Source organism: Nomascus leucogenys, chromosome 6 (genome assembly GCF_006542625.1).
Source record: "Nomascus leucogenys isolate Asia chromosome 6, Asia_NLE_v1, whole genome shotgun sequence".
NCBI classification, from domain to species: Eukaryota; Metazoa; Chordata; class Mammalia; order Primates; family Hylobatidae; genus Nomascus; species Nomascus leucogenys.
Genome location: NC_044386.1, coordinates 60,295,219 through 60,313,819, shown reverse-complemented (window position 1 = coordinate 60,313,819; position 18,601 = coordinate 60,295,219). Strand labels below are relative to the sequence as shown.

At 45.9% G+C, this 18,601-nt stretch overlaps 1 protein-coding gene across 2 annotated transcripts in view; it reads right to left on the bottom strand.

The window, feature by feature from the left end:
- INO80 (INO80 complex ATPase subunit) overlaps positions 1-15,566 on the bottom strand; it is a 139,151-nt gene extending 123,585 nt beyond the window's left edge. The window contains exon 1 of one of the 2 annotated variants that reach the window (XM_030814281.1): positions 15,185-15,566. The gene's annotated coding sequence lies outside the window, so the exon portion shown is untranslated. The remainder of the gene's footprint in view (positions 1-15,184) is intronic. The other variant, XM_030814280.1, reaches the window with a different exon arrangement.
- Positions 15,567-18,601: the final 3,035 nt, after the last annotated feature.

Below are 18,601 nucleotides of genomic sequence, written 5' to 3'. Positions count from 1 at the left end.
TGGGATTACAGGTGTGAGCCACTGCACCCGGCCAATGAATGGAATATTTTCAAAACTTATTCCTCAGTACCTATGTGAGTATGAAATCAAAAACAATTTGTTGAAGAAAGATCACAGTTGCTTCTAGTCTTACAATGCTCAATATATACTCCCTTTTGACACCCAGTATACATCAGTCCTGTCAATTGATTCATCCCAGAAATCATCTTTGCAGCATATCACCACTGATGGCTGAAATGACAGCTGCAATGCATTCCCTTATGTCCACAATACCACCAAAAAAAGGTGCTGCAAGCACAAAATTCTCCACATATCTCCACAAGAAGTCTTATGATGACATTTGGAGAACCAAGTTATATTTTTTAAGTGTTCAATTTTTTTCTTTATGGTGGCAAAATATACACAACATAAAACTTACCATTTTAACCATTTTTAAGTGTATACTTCAGTGGTATTACATACATTCACATTGTTGTGCAACCATTACTACCATTCACAATTTTTTCTTTCTTTTTTTTTTTTTGGGACAGAGGCTCCCTCTGTCGCCCAGGCTGGAGCACAATGGGGTGATCTCCGCTCACTACAAACTCCGCCTCCTGGGTTCAAGTGATTCTCTCACCTCCAGCCTCCCAAAGTAGCTGAGACTACAGGCGCACCCCACCACGCCCGGCTAATTTTTGTAATTTTTCTATTAGTAGAGATGGAGTTTTACCATGTTGGCCAGGCTGGTCTCAAACGCCTGGCCTCAAGTGATCCACCCACCTCAGCCTCCCAAAGTAGTGGGATTATAGGCATGAGCCACCCACCGGGCTGACAATTATTTTTTAATCATCTTTTAAGATTGCTGGCCTCTCAATTCAGCCTAGTCTTGATTAGCATGTTAAAAGCTGCTGCTGTAATAACCACTTTCATCTCCTCTATTTGTCTCTCATTCCCTATAAGAAAACTGCATGGCCATCAACCTGACCCATCTGTTATTGTCCAACTTCAGCAAAACACTTGATAATTCTCAATAACCCTTTTATCCACCTTCTATCAATTGTTTCTCATTCTCTACCAAGATTACTTCGAATCTTTTTTCCCTCTTCCTCAAAATTCTGAAGTCATTCCCCGCTCATCTTGGAAGAGCCTGAAGACCAAACCATTCCATCCTCTTTTATTTCACCTTAGCTCAATAGTTTCCTCTTACTTGTGATATTTGAGTCACCAACACAAATAGACTTTATTTGTAACTCTTAGTCAAGGTGATTCTCCATACTAGTACAAAAGATATGACTATTTCTTGCCATGCATGGTGGCTCATGCCTGTAATCCCAGCACTTTGGGAGGCTGAGACGGGCAGATCACAAGGTCAGGAGTTCGAGACCAACCTGGCTAGCACAGTGAAATCCCGCCTTTACTAAAAATACAAAAAAAGTAGCTGGGCTTGGTGGCATGCACCTGTAGTCCTAGCTACTCAGGAGGCTGAGGCAGGAGAATCGCTTGAACCTGGGAGGTGGAGGTTGCAGTGAGCCAAGACTGTGCCACTGAACTCCAGCCTGGGTGACAGAGCAAGACTCCATCTCAAAAAAAGAAGATATGACTATTTCTTATGTCACCTATTATGGGTTCATGCCCATGCATTTGCATTTTAAAATACATACTGTGTAACTGTAAGTTACTTTATGTTTCCCCAATATATTACAATTAGGGTATCATACTGCTTTTTAAAATCACATATTATATTACCTATAGATTTCATTTCAGGATTTTAAAAAGGGCATATTAGGCCAGGCGCAGTGGCTCACGCCTGTAATCCTAGCAATTTGGGAGGCCAAGGCGGGAGATCACCTGAGATCAGGAGTTCGAGACCAGCCTGACCAATATGGTGAAACCCCATCCCTACTAAAAATACAAAAATTAGCCAGGTGCGGTGGCGGATGCCTGTAATCCCAGCAACTTGGGAGCCTGAGGCAGGAGAATCGCTTGAACCTGGGAGGCGGAGTTACAGTGAGCCAAGACAGTGCCACTGCACTCCAGCCTGGGCAACAGAGCAAGACTCTGTCTCAAAGGAAAAAAAAAAGGGCGTATTATAAAATATTTGTAATAAAAAAGGAGAGTTGGGTCTGATACGGTTGAGAACCACGCTCTCTGATCACCACTGTTTATCAGAATGAATGAAGTCGATATTGCTGAGTGACTCTTGCTTTTGGATACTCTATTTATCTTTGAAAACTTGGGACTATTCATTCTTTAACTCCTTGACTGAAACTTTATTCTAAATGTGGAGTACACCAAAGTTCTGTCATCTATTCCTACCCCTTAGAAAATCTCATCTTCTACCAGGAATTCAATTAACACTGCTGTATGACTGACCCTCTGGCTCTCAACTTGCACAGCATACAATCCACATTTCTAGATGCTTCTAGAAATGCTTTCTAGATGCTTTCTAGCCCCTACAAACCCAGACTTCTCATATGCCTCCACAGCAGCTAGTTCATCTGTCTTTCCTATTTATATAACAATTATTCAGACTCAAAATCTATGAATCATTTTTTACACCCACTTCTAATTCTCTCCTGACATGCAGTGAGTCCCAATGTGTAGTTAATTCTTCTTTGGGAATAATGTCTGGAATATGTCAGTTTCTTCCTATTATCAGTGTTTTCATTTAGCTTCTTCTTAGCCTCACACCTAGACTACTGCTTCCTAATTGAGTTTCCCACCTCCAGGTTCTTCTCACTCTAATTCATCCTCGCAGATACTTCCAGATCAGTATTCCCAAATCATCTTTCTTGTTTTATATTTTTTTGAGACAGAGTCTCGCTTTGTCACCCAGGCTGGAGTCCAGTGGCACGCTCTCAGCTCACTGCAACCTCCGCCTCCCTGGCTCAAGCAATTTTCCTGCCTCAGCCTCCCAGGTAGCTGGGATTAGAGGCGCCCATGACAATGCCCGGCTAATTTTTCCTATTTTCAGTAGAGACAGGATTTTATCATGTTGGCCAGGCTAGTGTTAAACTCCTGACCTCAAGTGATCCACCTGCCTCGGCCTCCCAAAGCGCTGGGATTACAGGTGTGAGCCACTGTGCCCAGCCCAAATTCATCATTCTGATTATGTCATTAGTTCCTCAATAGTTTTCCAAAACTCAATAAAATCTAAATTCTTCAGCCTGAAATTTAAAGACCTTTATCATCTGGTTTTGAGTTACTTTTTACAATTTAATCTTTTACTACTTCCCCACATTCCAGGCAAATTAAGAGTTCCTTTAAAATGTCTCTTAATTTCCTATCAGACCTGTCTCACTTCACGCAAAGAGGCTCTTTAAAATTCATCTGACCGCCAGGTGCGGTGGCTCACGCCTGTAATCCCAACACCTTGGGAGGCCAAGGCAGGCTGATCACCTGAGGTCAGGAGTTCGAGACCAGCCTGACCAACATGGAGAAACCTCATCTCTACTAAAACTACAACAAAATTAGTCAGGTGTGGTGGCGCATGCCTGTAATCCCAGCTACTTGGGAGGCTGAGGCAGCAGAATCGCTTGAACTCAGGAGGCAGAGGTTGCGGTCACTGCACTCCAGCCTGGGCAATAAGAGCAAAACTCCATCTCAAAAAAAAAAAAAAGTAATAAAATAAAATAAAATTCATCTGACCACAGGCTCAATACTGTATTGCTAAGGATGAAAGAACTATTCAATATGTTTTTGAAACAATTCATCATTGAATAGCCTGTTCCACACCCTGAACTCTGGCTCATTATCCTGAATCGGAACTCTGATCATACTTCAGCTGCCCTGCCAACAGCTTCATGTTAATGGTAAACTGTATGCTTCAGAATCATACTCACATATATCAGACCTTCTGAGCCGTCTTCATGAGTAATCCTGGACTGATTGCTTTGTACTCTCTAGTTACTGCTAGGCCCTTATTTCTTTTCTTTTCTTTAAGGGGGAGTCTTGCTCTTTCTCCCAGGCTGGAGTGCAGTGGTCCAATCTTGGCTCACTGCAACCTCCGCCTGCCAGATTGAAGGGTTTCTCCTGCCTCAGGCTTCCGAGTAGCTGGGATTACAGGCATGAGCCACCACGCCTGGCTAATTTTTTTTGTATTTTAGTAGAGCCGAGGTTTCACCATGTTGGCCAGGCTGGTCTCAAACTCCTGACCTCAAGTGATTTGCCTGCCTCGGCCTCCCAAAGTGCTGGAATTACAGGCGTGAGCCACCACACCTGGCCAACTTATCAGTATTTATATTGTACAGAATTATGTATTCTGTACAAAATTCTCTTTTATATTTAATTTTACTATACTAAAAGTCAGTTTTCATTATGGGAGTGGACACACTTAACCAGTGTGGGTAGTAACAGACAAGTTATGTAGAACTGTGTTCCTCAAAGAAGACTGAAAATCAAAGTTCAGGTAATTCATCCCAAAGACAAACCATTTGCAAATAAGCATGAGTTGAACTGTACACTAACTGGATCCCGCTTTTCAAACTGTAGATATTTCAGTCAGTCATATCTGTGATGATTATATAAAGAGCAAATGTAGTTACTTTCACTTTATTAACTATGTGGTCTAATAATCAACAAGGAGACATGTTTACATCAAACCAGGTGGTTGATAAACACTTCTTTAAATGTTAAACATTATCCTTTACACAAGAAGCTTGGGGGTTGGGGGGCACCTCCATTATAAAGAATTCCAAGTGGGGATCCAAATTTCTCTATTTTCTCAAATAGGAGGCTACATACTCACCCATTCTGAGATTTATGTGCCAAATGTTTCATATCTGTTTGCATTTTCATTTAAACCTTATATGATGTAGATACTATTACAACCACCATTTTACATACAAAGAAACTGAGCTTAACTAACTCACCCAAGATCATACAAACAGAAGTGCGCCAACATTGGAATCCGAGAAGTGTGACTTCAAAGCCCCACAAGATTAAGTACTCCAAGTCTGAAGTACTTCCAGCAAATTAGAGGCTCCTACGACATAAAACTATGCCACTAGAGTATTTCAAGGAGAATTTTAATTCATTCAATCCTTTGTTTATATCAATATAAAACTTTATTTTATACTATGGGTCATAATCCAATTCTGCTTTAATTTTGCTACTCAAATTGTTCCAGCTTTGGCCACTGGAAACTTTCAGTTGGTTCCTTTGCTCCCTTGACATAACCCCATTAATGTGAAATGTTGTTGTTTTTAGGGCACTTCCTTATTTTTTGGCACAACAAGATACTCAAGGTTCATCTTATATATATTTCCCGCCCCAATCACAGAATCAACCATTTCTCCAAGGAGCACTAGCTTCTTTTATTAGAGAATAATATTAGAAACTAAGATCCGGGGCCAGGTGTGTTGGCTCACATCTGTAATCCCAACACTTTGGGAGGCTGAGGCAGGAGGACTGCTTGAGCCCAGGAGTTCAAGACCAGCCTGGGTAATATAGGGAGACCCACCTCTCTATAAAAATAGAAAACTTTCGCCAATCGCTGTGACTCACGCCTGTAATGCCAGCACTTTGGGAGGCTGATCACTTGAGCTCTGGAGTTTGAGACCAGCCTGGGCAACATAGCGAAATCCTGTCTCCGTGAAAAATACAAAAATTAGCCACACATGGTGGCGAGCACCTATAGTCCCAGCTACCTGGGAGGCTGGAGTGCAAGGGTGGTTTAAGCCCGAGAGACGCAGGTTGCCAGATCCTGTCTCAAAAAAAAAAAAAAGGAAAGAAAAAAATTAGATTAGCTGGGCATAGTGGCATACACCTGTAGTCCCAGCCCCAGCTTTTTGGGAGGCTGACGTGGGAGGAAAGCTTGAGCCCGGAAGGTCATGGCTGCAGTAAGCATGCCACTGCACTCCAGCCTGGGTGACAGGGCAAGACCCCTGTCTCAAGAAAAAAAAGAAACCAAGATCTGGGCACTAGGTGCACTCCTAGGTGTTGTTTCTTTCAACTCTCAGCTGACAAAGAATGGAAATATATTTGTGTATATTAACTCAAGTATTTTGTACTGGTATCTCCAACCTGAATCCATTACCACAAAGATTATTCTAGCCTCCTGCCTTGCTTATCTGTAAATTCCACTCCAACAGTGAAAAGCCTGCCTCCTGCCATCCATTTACTTAATTGTTCAATTGTAGTTACATATGTAATCAGTAATGCATTTTCCTTTAAACCAGATCAGAATTGTTAACCTCTACCCCTTTGGGATGTAACTTTATTAATTAAAGGATAAGGCTTATTTACAGTCTCTTTTGTCTTACAGATTCCACTCATTTCCAAAGTTACTTAAATCAGCACCTTCTTCCCGTTTAGCAAGGTTGTTTCACACATTTGTGATAGTTAGTTTCTCCTGTCAAGGTTTGCATGCCTGAGAGGCCTTAACCTCTAAAAAAAATTTTTTAAATTTGCATACATTAAAGTTTACTCTTAGGCCCAGAACAGTAGATCACACCCATCACTTCAGCAGGCCAAGGCAGGCAATCACTTGAAGCCAGGAGTTCAAGACCAGGAGTTCGAGACCAGCCTGGCCAACAAGGTGAAACCCCATCTCTACTAAAAATACAAAAATTAGCCAGGCATTGTGGCACACACCTGTAATCCCCGCTACTTCGGAGGCTGAGGCAGGAGAATTGCTTGAACCCAGGAGGTGAAGGTTGCAGCGAGCCACGATGGTGCCACTGCACTCCAGCCCGGGTGACAGAACAAGACTCTGTCGTTAAAAAATAACTAACTAGGCCGGGTGTAGTGGCTCATGCTTATAATCCCAGCACTTTGGGAGGCCAAGGAGGGTGGATCATTTGAAGTCAGGAGTTCGAGGCCAGCCTGGCCAACATGGTGAAACCCTGTCTCTACTAAAAATACAAAAATTAGCTGGGTGTCCTTGGTGGGCACCTGTAAGCCCAGCTACTCAGGAGGCTAAGACAGGAGAATCGCTTGAGCCTGGGAAACAGAGGTGGCAGTGAGCTGAGATCATGCCACTGCACTCCAGCCTGGGCAACAGAGCCAGACTATGTCTCAATAAATAAATAAATAGGCCGGGCATGGTGGCTCACGCCTGTAATCCCAGCACTTCGGGAGGCCAAAGAGGGTGGATCACGTGGTCAGAAGTTTGAGACCAGCCTGACCAACACAGTGAAACCCCATCTCTACTAAAAATACAAAAATTAGCTGGGCATGGTGGTGCATGCCTGTAATCTCAGTTACTAGGGAGGCTGAGGCAGGAGACTCACTTGAACTCGGGAGGCAGAAGTTGTGGTGAGCCGAGATTGCACCACTGCACTCCAGCCTTGGCAACACAGCAAGACTGTGTCTCAAAAAATAAATAAACAAACTTTACTCTTTGTGCTGTAAAGTTCTATGGGTTTTGACATGTCATGTGTCCACCATTACAGTATCAAACAATACTTTTATCAAGCAGTAACTTCAACTGAATTAAATGATACAACAACTTTCAGTGGAAACAGCATGGTAAGAAAGAAAGAAGATGAAGTCAAGAGCTGTGAGCTGAATCCACTGAAAAGCCACAAATAAGCCAGGCGCGGTGGCTCACACCTGTAATCCCAGCACTTTGGGAGGCTGAGGCAGGCGGATCACAAGGTCAGGAGATCGAGACCATTCTGACTAACACAGTGAAACCCCATCTCTACTAAAAAATACAAAAAATTAGCCGGGTGTGGTGGCAGGTGCCTGTAGTCCCAGCTAGTTGGGAGGCTGAGGCAGGAGAATGGCGTGAACTCGGGAGGTGGAAGTTGCAGTGACCCAAGATCTCGCCACTGCACTCCAGTCTGGGGAGCAGAGCGAGACTCCGTCTCAAAAAAAAAAAAAAAAAAGAAAAGCCACACATAGACTAGGACAGGCAGCTAACCACTCTGGGTCTCACTAGTTCCACTGTAAAATAGGGGTTCAATTCGACTAATCATATATAGCATTTATTAAACATTATGTATGAGGAATGGTACTAAGCATGTCACATGGATTGCCTCATTTATGTCTAACAACACTATAAAGTAGACACTGAGAGAGCAGGACGTCCACCCTCAGAACCGGAACCTTTGTACAAAACAGAGAATTAAATAAGGGTGATGTTGAAAAACAAGAATATGTGTGCTCAGAAGCATGTCCAGTGCCACACCATGGAAAAGGGAGGCCAGCAAAAGACTGGGCCAAATCTCCACGGTCTCTTTGGAAAGAAGACAGGACAGGCTGTTGGATTCACTTACACAGATGCCAATAAGAAAAAAAAGCATTGCCTGGGGAAAGGATACACTGATATAGTATTTGGAGAATCCCAAGAAGTCTATTCCTGGAACAAAAATGATCTTTGCCAGCATTAATAAGACAGAAAGGGCAGATTTGATAGCTTACCTCAAAAAAGCTACTAATGGCTGGGCAGTGGCTCACGCCTGTAATCCCAGCACTTTCGGAGGCCGAGGCAGGCGGATTACTTGAGGTCAAGAGCTCAAGACCAGCCTAGCCAACACGGCGAAACCCCATCTCTACTAAAAATACAAAAATTAGCCAGGCATGGTGGCGGGCACCTGTAATTCCAGCTACTAGGGAGGCTGAGACAGAACTGCCTGAACCCGGGAGGCAGAGGTTGCAGTGAGCCGAGATTGCCCCACTGCACTACAGCCTGGGTGACAGAGTAAGACACTTCAAAAAAAAGTACTAATGAGTAATTGGCCATTGCCGTATTTATTACAAAATAGAAATGTCTGGCCGGGCACAGTGGCTCATGGCTGTAACTCCAGCACTTTGGGAGGTTGGGAGGCTGAGGCGGGTGGATCACCTGAAGTCAGGAGTTCGAGATCAGCCTGGCCAACATGGTGAAACCCTGTCTCTACTAAAAATACAAAAATTATTCCAGGTGCGGTGGCTCACACCTGTAATCCCAGCACTTTGGGAGGCCAAGGCAGATGGATCACCTGACATCAGGCGTTTGAGACCAGCCTGGTCAACATGGTGAAACCCTACCTCTACTAAAGATATGAAAATTAGCCAGCCATGGTGGCACACACCTGTAGTCCTAGCTACTCGGGAGGCTGAGGCAGGAGAATCACTTGAACCTGGGAGGTGGAGGTTGCAGTGAACTGAGATAGTACCACTGCACTCCAGCCTGGACGACAAGAGCGAGACTCCATCTCAAAAACAAACAAACAAACAAAAAAACTGGCGAGGCGTGGTGGTGGGTGGCTGTAATCCCAGCTGCTGGGGAGGCTGAGGCAGGAGAATTGCTTGAGCCCGGGAGGCAGAGGCTGCAGTGAGCTGAGATCGTGCTATTGCACACCAACCTAGGCAACAAGCAAAACTCTGTCTCAAAAAAAAAAAGAAAACTGGCTGTGGTTAAATGAATATACTTGTTTTGGATTTTACTTTTATTTTGAGACGGAGTTCCCTTCTGTCGCCAGGCTGGAGTGCAGTGGCATGATCTCGGCTCACTGCAACCTCCACCTCCAGGGTTCAAGCAATTCTACCGCCTCAGCCTCCCAAGTAGCTGGGACTACAGGCACGCACCAGCACACTCACCTAATTTTTGTGTTTTTAGTAGAGACGGGTTTCACCATGTTGGTCAGGATGGTCTCGATCTCTTGACCTCATGATCCACCCGCCTCATCCTCCCAAAGTGCTGGGATTACAGATATAAGCCACGGCACCCGACCTCTTTTACTTTCTAGACAGGGTCTTGCTTGTAACCCAGGCTGCAGTGCAGTGGCAGGATCACATCTCACTATAGCCTTGACCTGCTGAGCTCAGGTGATCCTTCTATTTCGGCCTCCAGAGTGGCTGGGACTACAGGCATGCACCACCACGCCCGGCTAATTTTTTGTAGAGATGGGGTTTTGGCATATTGCCCAGGCTGGTCTCAAACTCCTAGACTTAAGTGATTTGCCTGCCTTGGTCTCTCAAAGTGCTGAGATTACAGGTGTGAGTTACCATGAAGGTCTTGGTTTTTTTTTTTTTTTATTTTAATAGTAATTCCAATTAAGTAAATGATATCATTGTTTTCCCCTTCTAAAGACATGATTGAACTTCATTAGTAATGTTCAACTTTTCATCAAGATGATGAATGCCATCTTAAATCTATTGGAGATTGATTTTATATTTAGATTTATATAACTGGTTATGTGAGCATATTTAAATACCGGCAAAATTCCTTCATTGTCTCAGAACCAAGCACAATTCACCTGTGTTTTGTGTTTATTTGCCTCTTAAAGGCAAGGGCTGAAGAAAAGGCAGCAATGTCTACATTTTTGGCCTTAACTATGCCAAGCTAATTAGAATTCCTTGTAACTAAAATGGTTCCTTTTACTTACTGAAAAGCACTTTAGGGTGTGGTTTATGTGTAATATCAAAGAATCGTTAACGCTTAAAAAATAAAATAGGCCAGCCGTGGTGGTTCACACCTATAATCCTAGCACTTTGGGAGGTCGAGGCAGGCAAATCACCTGAGGTCAGAAGTTCCAGATCAGCCTGGTCAACATGGTGAAACCCCATCTCTACTAAAGATACAAAAATTAGCTGGGCGTGGTGGCACGTGCCTGTAGTCCCGGTTACTCAGGAGGCTGACGCAGGAGAATTGCTTGAACCCGGGAGGCGGAGGTTGCAGTGAGCCGAGATGGCGCCACTGCACTCCAGCCTGGCAAGAGTGTGAGACTCCGTCTCAAAAAAAGAATTTTTTTTTAATCGTCTGGTCTGTTCTTAAGACTTAACCATCTTATTCACTAAGAAGTTTCAAAAACAGGCCAGGCACAGTGGCTCACACCTGTAATCCCAGCACTTTGGGAGGTTAAGGTGGGCAGATCACGAGGTCAGGAGTTTGAGACCAGCCTAGCTAACATGGCGAAATCCGGTCTCTACCAAAAATACAAAAATTAGCCGGGAGTGGTGGTGCGCACCTGTAATCCTAGCTACTCGGGAGGCTGAGGCAGGAGAATCACTTGAACCCGGGAGGTGGAGGTTGCAGTGAGCTGAGATAGTGCCACCGTACTCCAGCCTGGGCTACAAGAGCAAAACTCTTGTCTCAAAAAAAAAACCTTTTTGCCGGGAGGAAGAAAAAAAAAACCTCTTGCCCAACAGAATAGGTGTCTTCAGACTACAAAGCTGTCCAAGATACATTAAAAAATGTTAAGAACCCTGCTCTGGAGGGAACAGCTCTGTTGCCCAGGCTGGAGTGTAGTGGCACAATCAGGGTTCACTGTAGCCTCAACCTCCCAGGCTCAACCAAACCTCCTATCTCAGCTTTCCAAGTAGCTGAACTATAGGCACACGCCACCCTAGTCCAAAAATTTTATTTTCTATAGAGATGAGGTCTCACTATATTGACCAGGCTGGTCTCAAGCTCCTCAAGCTCACGTAATCCTCCCTCCTCTGCCTCCCAAAGTGCTGTGATTACAGGTGGAAACCACTAGGCCTGGCTGAAAATACTCTTCAAAATATTTTTGGGGAAAGCAGAAGGACTATAACAAAAATAGAATACTGATTCTGTCATTTACTGGCTATGTGATTTAACTTGGTTTCAATTTTCTCATCTGTAAAATGAGAATTACTACCAGGAAGTTTCATGAGAATTAAAATGATAATATGTAAGGTATCTACCATACTCACTGACTCACAAGAGTTGTCTGATATTAGTGTCTATGCCCTTCTCATTCTCTATATGCTATAGCCGATCATATCAACATTTTGATACTTTAGATCCAACTTTAAAACTTTTCAACTGTTAGCCTGGCACAGTGGCTCACGCCTGTAATCCCAGCACTTTGGGAGGCCAAGGCAGGCGGATCACAAGGTCAAGAGATCAAGACCATCCTGGCCAAACATGGTGAAACCCCATCTCTACTAAAAATACAAAAATTAGCCAGGCGTGGTGGCATGCGCCTGTAGTCCCAGCTACTTGGGAGAATGAAGCAGGGGAATTTCTTGAACCCGGGAGGCAGAGGGTGCAGTGAGCCTAGATCGTGCCACTGCACTCCAGCCTGGCGACAGGGCGAGACTCCATCTCAAAAAAAAAAAAAACAAAAAAACTTTTCAATTGTTTTCCTACAAAAACTTAGTCTCCTATTAACCCCAACCCACTCTGTCCACTCTAAAATCCACTGCATCCTAGCATTTATATTTCATGTGTATTTTGTTGTCGTTGTTGTTGTGGAGCCAGCTCGGGCTGTCGCCCAGGCTGGAGTGCACTGGCTCGATCTCCGCTTACTGCAATCTCTGCCTCCTGGGCTCAAGTCATCCTCCCACCTCAGCCTCCCAAGTAGCTGGGACTACAGGCGCATATCACCATGCTTAGCTAATTTTTGTATTTTCTGTAGAGACAGGGTTTGCCATGTTGCCCATGCTGATTTCAAACTCCTGAGCTCAAGCGATCCGCCTGCCTCAGCCTCCCAAAGCGCTGGGATTACAGGTGTGAGCCACCAAGCCTACCCTATTTAATGTGAATTTGTATGCTGACATATTAAATACCCTAGCCAGTTTTGTTTTGTTTTGTTTTTTTGAGACAAGAGTTTTGCTCTCGTTGCACTCCACTGGAGTGCAGTGGCGCAATCTCGGCTCACTGCAACCTCCACCTCCCGGATTCAAGCGACTCTCCTGCCTCAGCCTCCTGAGTAGCTGGGATTACAGGTGCACACCACCACGCCCAGCTAATTTTTTGTATTTTTGGTAGAGACAGAGTTTCATCGTGTTGGCCAGGGTGGTTTCGAACTCCCGACCTCAGGTAATCCACCCACCTCAGTCTCCCAAAGTGCAGGGATTACACGCATGAGCCACTGCATCCGGCCAACAAACTTTCATTAAGTGAACTTCTAACACCACAGCTTATAATGTTTTGTTTTGTTTTGTTTTTAGAGACAGAGTCTCGCCCTCCGCCCAGGCTTGAGTGCACTGGCACAATCATAGCTCACTAGGGACTCAAGTGATCCTCTTGCCTCCTGAGTAACTGGGACTACAGGCTTGAGACACCATGCCCAGCATCACAGCTCTTGATTTGTTGCTTTGGCTTAATCACATTTCCACCTTGATGTACTCAAAATGTTTTTATTAGTCATAAACTTTTCTAATCACATTTGTGCTCACTACAATTATTTCCTATCACAATTTATAGACTTTCAAAAATTGATTTGGTTTCTACTGAAATAAAACGTAGAGGAAAAGAACACAGTAAACTAAAATGATGGAATTTAATCCCTTAAAAACAAAATTCAGCCAGGTGCGGTGGCTCACACCTGTAATCTCAGCACTTTGGGAGGCCGAGGTGGGTGGATCACGAGGTCAGGGGCTTGAGACCAGCCTGACCAACATGGTGAAACCCCGTCTCTGCTAAAAATACAAAAATTAGCTGGCCGTGGTGGCGGATGCCTGTAATCCCAGCTACTTGGGAGGCTGAGGCAGGAGAATTGCTTGAACCCGGGAGGCAGAGGTTGCAGTGAGCCGAGATAGTGCCACCGCACTCCTGGGTGACAGAGCAAGACTCCATCTCAAAAAAAAAAAAAAAAAAAAAAAAAAAATTCATTTTAAAGTCTAGAACGTATGCAAATTTTACCACACATAATGATCTCAAATTGTTTTACAGGAGGAGGAGCTTGGAAATTTCAAACATAAAATGCAACTAGAACAGAATATTATTTGGCATTAAAAGCAAATGAGGCCATGGGCGGTGGCTCATGCCTGTAATCCCAGCACTCTGGGAGGCCAAGGCAGGTGGATCACTTGAGGTCAAGAGTTCAAGACCGGCCTGGCCAACATGGTGAAACCTCGTTTCTACTAAAAATACAAAAATTAGCCGGGTGTGGTGGCGGCCGCCTGTAATCCCAGCTACTGGGGAGGCTGAGGCATGAGAAGTGCTTGAACCTGGGAGGCAGAGGTTGCAGTAAGTCGGGACCCTGCCACTGCACTCCAGCCTGGGCAACAGAGCGAGACTCAGTCTCAAAAAAAAAAAAAAAAAAAAAAGGAATTAAGTCCTGATACATGCTACAACATGGATGAACCTTGAAAACACCATGTTAAGTGAAACAAACCAGGCAAAGAAACATACATATTATATGTTTCTTTTTTTTAGGCAAATTTAGGCAGAAAATATATTAATAGTTACCTGAGGCTGGAGGGAGAGGGAATGGACAGTGACTGCTAAATGGCTTCTAGAGATTCTTTTTTAGGGTGATGAATTAAATAGTGGTTAATGGCTACAGAACTTAATAAATATAGTTTTAGAAAATCACTTAATTATACGCTTTAGAAAGCTGAATTTTTTGGTATTTGAATCATATTTCAATAAAGCTATTATTTAATTTAAGTTGCCACTGAAAAGCCACAATAATTTTGTTGTGAAGGAAATAATGAAAGTCACTGACTGGAAAACCAACCTGTGACGTTAGCCAGGTCAACCTCCAAATTCCTTCCTCCATTTCTAACAAGTACATCAAACTAGAGACAGTGCGTGAATCAAAGAATTCCAGGCACAGTTGGCTGTTAACTAGAATAGTAAGTGGCTTCCTAGGCTCTGTCACTCCTAAACTGTAGGGGGCTTCTAGCCTCGGAGATTACGGAAGTAGTACTTTTCATTAGCAAGCTCAAGAAGGAATGTCAAAATAGGATGACACTTTCCTAGTCGCTCTGTAAAAACCTAAAAAAACAGAAGGGGTGTCATCTAGACACTCCTGAGTCTATGCAGGTGTCAGCCTGCCCCCACCCAACACCAGCCAGCAGCGTGCACCATTCAACCGTATCTCAACTTGCCCCTTACAGATTGACACACTAACAAGCCCTTAGATCTCATTTGTTTAAAATGACATATACAACCCTCACGGGGTTCCCACTCAAGGCCTTCCAGCCTCCGCCCTGCCCCTGCCCACCCCCAAACCTACACACGTGTTAGCCCGACACCGCCCCACCGGGTCCCACGTGCACCTGGTCTAACACACTCCCCACGTGTGGGCGCCCCACGGGCTTCCTCAGGTAGCTGAGGTCACCGCATGACCCCGGGTCTCCAGAGATATGAGACGGGAAGGACAAGGCCCTAGTCCATGAGGTCCCAACCCTGCGGGGAGTGTCCACACCCATCCTCCATACTAACCCCAACAAATCCAAGGGCCAGGGGCTACGGCCCCTTTAAGACGCGGCCCAGTTGTCGCCCGCAGAGAGGGGCGCAACTAGACCTACAAAACCCCCACTCCGTTCGCCCGCCCACGTCTAGTCGCCTCACCTCGGGCCGCCTGGCCCCGCCGCCGCGACGGCGGCGGAGGGGGGGCGGGGTGCGGGCGGGGTCCGGAGGGGGGGGTCGCCCCGCCGACGGTAGAGCCGCGGTTCGCTCTCTGAGGCCGTGGGACGGTGACTGCGTTGGGCGTGGACGCTCCTAGCTCGCTCCCTCCGCGGCTCCTGGGACCCCAAGATGGCGGCGGCGCTGAGGCGGCTGCGGGCGCTGGGCCGGCGGCGGCGGCGGCCACTTTCACTCACTGAGAGGAGCGGAGCAGGGACACGGGGAGCCATGGCGGGGGGGAGGAGAGGCGCCATAGCCAGGCCAGAACAATCGAGCCGCTACACGGGTGGCTTACCCCCGCCCCGCCCACACTCACTGCTCGTCGCCTGCCCGTGGCCACCCGCAGTGCCGCTGCCGTCGGCCTCGCGGAGCTCGCACCCCGCCGCTGCCACCTGACGCCCCGTGCGAACCGGGGTTCGAGCGGGCGACCCTGATCCATGCCATCTGAGTACAGATTGGTCGGGACTGGGACTGGCGAAGATTGCCGAAAGGCGGCGGGGAGGAGGAGGAGGATGTCATCGCTACAGTGAGCAAGCAGATCTCGCGGGAGGAAATCTCGCGAGAGCTTTCCAGGCCCGCAACCGGCGATGCGAGGTTACTTTTCCCGGAACTAACGTCAATCGAAACCGCCCGGGATCCTGGGATATTTATTCCCGCAGGCTAGAGGTGGGAAGGTGCAGCCAAGTTGATAAGATCTCTTTAGGAGAAGGGGAGGCTCGCAGCTGGTATTTTATTACCAGTTTCTGACCCCTTTGGATGGGGTTGTAGATTGTCGGGGAAGTGCCTGGTGTGTAGTTCGACTACTACACAGTAATTAGTTTGGGGCTCCCATTTAGACTCTGGGAGCAAGAGCGCGCTATAGGTTAGGTAAGACAGCATAGTTAGATAAGATGTCTATGTGAAGGTTGTAGGATACAAGGACTTGGGAACACGCAGACCTGTTATCGGAAATGCCAGCCTGTTCTCACATCCACACAGTGTGCCTCTGAAAAGTGAATAACTGCTTTTACCTGTGCCAATTCTACAATTTGAGTCCACTGCCACCCGCATTTACTAAACTTGGGGTCTCTCTATGTTGCCCAGTCTAGTGGGCTGGTCCCAGTCTCCTGGCCTGAAGTGATCATCCTGCCTGGAAGGATCACCCCAGGCCAAACGTCTTAGAGCAGTCCATTAGACTGGTCAACATAGCGAGACCCCGTCTCTACAAAAAAGAAAACATAATAAATGTAATCGACCCAACTACCAGGATGTGTGGTGAGAATTGCCTAGGGTAAGGCCTAGGTGTAGATAATAATCAGAATTTACTAAAAGTTAAATATGCTGTTATTTCAGTTCCTTTGGGTTTCATTCTTTAATCCGTTTTAACCTGGCCCTTAGCATTTAACTAAAAAGTACTTTATTAAGGTCATCAAGTAGCCTTCTTGTGCTGAGTTAACTGACCTTTAAAAAGTTAAATTTGTGGCAGGGCACAGTGCCACAAGCCTGTAATCCCAGCACTTTGGGAGGTCAGATGGGCGAATCACCTGAGGTCAGGAGTTCAAGACCAGCCTGACCAATATGGTGAAACCCCATCTCTACTAAAAATACAAAAATTAGCCGGGCGTGGTGGCGGGTGCCTGTAGTCCCAGCTACTTGGGAGCCTGAGGCAGGAGAATCGCTTGAACCTGGGAGGCAGGGGTTGCAGTGAGCCGAGATCGCGCCATTGCACTCCAGCCTGGGCAACAAGAGAGAAATTCCGTCTCAAAAAGAAAAAAAAAAAAAAAATCTATCTCAAAAAGAAAAAAAAGGTTACATTTGAAAGCCGGGCGCGGTAGCTCACGCGTGTAATCCCAGCACTTTGGGAAGCTGAGGCGGGTGGATCACTTGAGGTCGGGAGTTTGAGACCAGCCTGGCCAACATGGTGAAACCTCATCTCTACTAAAAAAAAAAAAAAAAAAAAAAAAAAAAAAAAAGATTAGCCAGGCGTGGTGGCGGGCACCTGTAATCCCAGCTACTTGGGAGTCTGAGGCAGGAGAATCTCTTGAACCTGGGAGGCAGGGGTTGCAGTGAGCCGAGACTGAGCCACTGTACTCCAGCCTGGGAGCCTGGGACAGAGCGAGACTCTGCGTCAAGAAAAAAAAGTTAAATTTGCTCGAATGCATGGCCAGGCGTGGTGGCTCACGCCTGTAATCTCAGCACTTTGGGAGGCCTAGGCGGGCAGATCACAAGGTCAGGAGTTTGAGACCAGCCTGACCAACCTTGAAACCCTGTCTCTACTAAAAATACAAAAATTAGCTAAGCGTGATGGCGCGCGCCTGTAATCCCCCCAGCTACTCAGGAGGCTGAGGCAGGGGAATCGCTTGAACCCTGGAGGCGGAGGTTGCAGTGAGCCGAGATCTAGCCATTGCACTCCAGCCTGGGCGACAGAGTAAGACTCTGTCTTTATTTATTTATTTATTTTTTATTTTTTTTTATTTTTTTTTTTTGAGACGGAGTCTCGCTCTGTCACCCAGACTGGAGTGCGGTGGCGCGATCTCGGCTCACTGCAAGCTCTGCCTCCCAGGTTCATGCCATTCTCCTGCCTTAGCCTCTCCGAGTAGCTGGGACTACAGGCGCCCGCCACCACGCCCGGCTAATTTTTTGTATTTTTAGTAGAGACGGGGTTTCACCGTGGTCTCGATCTCCTGACCTCGTGATCCGCCCGCCTCGGCCTCCCAAAGTGCTGGGATTACAAGCGTGAGCCACCGCGCCCGGCCAAGACTCTGTCTTTAAAAAAAAAATGCTTAAAGGCAAAAGTATGATATATAGTTGGCCCTTATATCTGCGGGTTCAATATCCATGGATTCAACCAACAGCAAATCAAAAATACTCAAAAAATAGGCTTGGCTCAGTGGCATACACCTGTAATCCCCAGCACTTTGAGAGGCTGAGCCAAAGTATCACTTGAAGCCAGGAGTTACAGATTGGCTTGGGCAACAAAAGAAGACCGCATTTCTACCAAATATTCAAAAAATAAATAATAACATTTCAAAATACACTATAATTATTTGCATAACATTTGCATTGTATTGGGTATTATAAGTAATCTAGAGATGATTTAAAGTATATGGGAGGATGTGTAGGTGATATGCAAATGCTACACCATTTTGTCACACACGCCTGTAATCCCAGCACTTTGGGAGGCCGAGGGGGCAGATCACGAGGTCAGGAGATCGAGAGCATCCTGTCTATCGCGGTGAAACCCCGTCTCTACTAAAAAAAAATACAAAATTTAGCCAGGCATGGTGGCGGGCGCCTGTAGTCCCAGCTACTCAGGAGGCTAAGGCAGGAGAATGGCATGAACCTGGGAGGCAGAGCTTGCAGTGAGCCGAGATCACGCCACTG